The 3,693-nt window shown below is 33.6% G+C and overlaps 1 non-coding gene across 1 annotated transcript; it reads left to right on the top strand.

Moving 5' to 3' along the window:
• The first annotated feature begins 2,294 nt into the window (after positions 1-2,294).
• Positions 2,295-2,376, top strand: Trnas-gcu (transfer RNA serine (anticodon GCU)). Its single transcript has one exon. It is a non-coding gene; the product is annotated as a tRNA-Ser (tRNA).
• Positions 2,377-3,693: the final 1,317 nt, after the last annotated feature.

The following is a 3,693-nucleotide window of genomic DNA, read 5'->3' as shown; positions in this document are numbered from 1 at the left end:
CGTTAAAAATATTTCCTGTTTTTATTCACATAAATGCCAATGATTTAAAAAATACTTAAAAATACAAAAAAATCAACCGCTAAGCTATGATCGTCACTTTTGCCCTCATCATGAGTGAATTATGATACCTCCAATGATATTCAACTCTACAATTATTCCATTTATTATTTGAACACAAAAAGTCATTTTCAATTTTCTCAATAACTCCACTCAAAATAAAAATCTCATTTTTATTTATTTTTCTCAATTAATTTAAATTAGGATTATTTTGTAAGAGTCATTCACTAGCACATTAATACATTAAAAAAACATTTAGCATGTCCTTTAAAACTATGCATCACATGAATATTTTTATAGCAGATGAGATCCAAGTTTTAGTGCACTTAAAAAACTTCGTTTCATAGAATTTTTTTTTAAATAAAATTTTTTTGTTGAATAAATTTTTTACTTAGTCAATTAATACTATTTATTATTGGTTAATTTTTATATAGTGGAACTGTAAGTGAAAATATTTGCTTCACAAATAATTGCATTTTTTGTTGGAAATAGAATAGATTCAGAATATATTCCAAACAAATAAATAAAATGAAAATATATTTTTTCTATTTTTCTGTTTTAAATGATAGCAATAAACAATAAAAATAATAAAATTCATAAAAAAATAAATATTCATATTGTTATTCAAATTATATAGTTTTACAACTTTATTTTTATAACACTTAGACCAAAAGAATTTAAAGTTATGTAGGATTCACTGAAACCTTATGGACTGCATGAACTGGGCTATTAAGTCTCAGTGGCAGTCGGGTATTGCGAGACTAAGAGGTAATGAGATGAGCGTGGAGCATTGATAACATGCATTTGTCAGTGAAAGCGAGAGCAGTTCTAAGGAAACCACACCGGCACACGGCAACGACTATCACAATTCCACTTGCGAAATCTCCATTGCTGTTGCCACATAGCTACGCTACTTCAACATCAGTACAATAAAAGTTCAAAATTGCTGTATTAGTTTCCGGATATCGTTCACTCCTTACCACGCAATGAAAGCATGCCTATGTATTAAATCTATGTAGAACCTACATTTCTGTCAGCATGAACATGTTGTATCTCTATGTTGAGTGGCTGAAAGCTTGTTTGCGTACTCGTAGTTCAGCCTGCACATTGTTGAACAAACTAGAAAACAGTTACGGAAAGCTCTATGTTATCAACACAGGCAAGTAAACTAGTGGCTTTCAGTCAGTGAAACTACAATAACGTTTTTATTAATAAATGTCACAAGCTTTCGCGACCATTGTCTGAAGTATCTTGGCTTCTGGGCTGTAGTTACGTTAAAAAGGCGAGTATACCACTGAGTTTTCGGTCGACATTGCAGTCACCATCATCAGGGTAGAGTTACCTACTGAGATTATTAAAAAATTTTCTGTCTTTAATACTCTCGCCTGAGAGGAGTGTCGTCCGATTGGCTGCAGCTGTGAACCAATCACAGTCTTCCTCTTGTCTAGCAGGCCTGTTGGTTTGGCCAGTCAGAGCTGGGTTTCTATGATTGACTGGGGGGTACTGCCTCAAAACCTAGCTCTGCGTCTAACAAAAGACAAGTCGCCTCTGGTTGGGCCAAACTTCTCAACCAATCAGAAGAGAAGAGGCCACTGATTTGCCAGCACCCCCAGCCAATCCGTGCATTACGGAAGCAGCAGAGACGCAACAGTGAAATGTTACGGGAAATCCGTCTCCCGTTTCCGTGACACTGTACGAAGGGAAGCCTAAGATGCACATAAAGTTCTGCATTTACCGATTACACCCGAACAATTCACCTTCGGCCAACCTCGGGTTTATTTTTATATATTTATATTTCTCTGTTTATTTTAATGTAGCTATACTAATCTAACTAACCGTCCAGTGTTTTAAAGTGTTTTAATGTATATAACTTAACCGATCACTTTTAATATTGGAAATAATTTTTTCTGCGCAAAAATAAAACAAGTCCCGAAGTTGGCCGAAGGTGAATTGTTCGGGTGTAATCGTGAATGGCAGAACTTTATGTGCATCTTAGGTCTCCCCTGTAGGAAGGGCCTTAGTTGGGAAATACACGTGACGCAATGTTTTGCTTCTGTAAACGCAAACTCGGCGGATGTCACGGGCAGATAACACGGACGTAGCTGATAATCTGGAGCGGCGAAACCAAGAATAGATTTTCCATTATGTAACGTTAATGCAGAGTTACGTAATATAGCCATGTATGTAATGGTTCAATCCAGTAACAGTACCATATTTCAAGATGAAAGAGTAGGCATGACGAGGTGGCCGAGTGGTTAAGGCGTTGGACTGCTAATCCAATGTGCTCTGCACGCGTGGGTTCGAATCCCATCCTCGTCGATCCAGCTTTTTACTACAAAAGAATATACGATCAAGATAAGTTTTACAGTGTATTTTAAAAAAAATTGGTTGTCTGTAAAGTCGGTTTACGGACGATAGTTTAACGTGACAACGTCATAACAAAACATTCATAAAATGATTTCATACTTTTATGAATAAAATTGAATCATTTTTATTTTAATAATGAAAGAATAAATATTTGAAATTATACTAGTATTCAGATTTTTAAAATGCAAGTTTAATTAACTCTATTGCCGAAATTGTTGTAATGAGCAATGAAAACCACATTAACGTTTCACTTCACTTTATAAACAGTCGACGAAACAGTTCACGTGTAGATTACTTGTAATTAATTTTAAAAACTGGCGTTTAGCTATAAGGTTTAAATATAATTATGAACACGTTTTCATATAAATAAACTGTAATCAAATATCTAACATAACCTATTATTACTGCACTCGCCGACGGATGCTACTTTTTTTAATAATAAAAGAATAAATACTTGTAATTATACTAGTAATTAGTTTTATTGTCTTACATACATTTGACGTAGAAATTATTTAATATTACACATTTATAAACAAAGTTTTAAGTTTTCACTTCTGACGGTGCGGCGCAAGCGTACAATGAGCGTAACGGGACACAGCGTAATGGAACAATGAGCGTAACGGGATACAGCGTAACGGAACAAATTGCGTAACGGGACACTTTTTCGTGCGTGAAGCCGGCGTTCATCGATTTATTAGACGTTGTCACGTCAAAAACCATACAATTTCATATCTCGTAAGCTTATGAAACAAGAAAAAAAAGTAAATAATAATTTAAACTGCTTGTTACTAAGAGAAAAACGTTCCCGTCACCACGAACAGAAAATATTCTGAATGTAGTGGTTAATTTGAATGCAAAAAAATATGATGACAATTCATTGTCACAAGTTAAAATGATACACATAAAAAAGTTATATTTAATTACACTTTATATTCGAAATATAATAATAGAATAGTTTACATAAAAAACGATTCTTTATACATCTTCTTGAAACCAGATTAAAATGGATTAAACTATTCGCAAAATAACCTATGTTTAATAAATACAAAGCCTTAGGCCAATTTGTGAGGTTTATATGATAATAGAGCCTTAAATAACCATTCATAATAAACAAACTTAAACCACAAATTAATATGGCTAATTCTACTTCCAGGACAAGAAAGAATATTCCTACCTCAGCATAAACAGAAGCCATGCTGTACTTCCATATGCATTTCAGAAAGGAGTTTAATTTTCTTTTCTATTAACTTGGTTATTTTTGAAAAGTTG

This window comes from Bacillus rossius, chromosome 13, assembly GCF_032445375.1.
Source record: "Bacillus rossius redtenbacheri isolate Brsri chromosome 13, Brsri_v3, whole genome shotgun sequence".
In the NCBI taxonomy this organism is placed as follows: Eukaryota; Metazoa; Arthropoda; class Insecta; order Phasmatodea; family Bacillidae; genus Bacillus; species Bacillus rossius.
The sequence above is the reverse complement of the archived record's forward strand: the minus strand, read 5'-3'. Positions and strand labels throughout refer to the sequence as shown.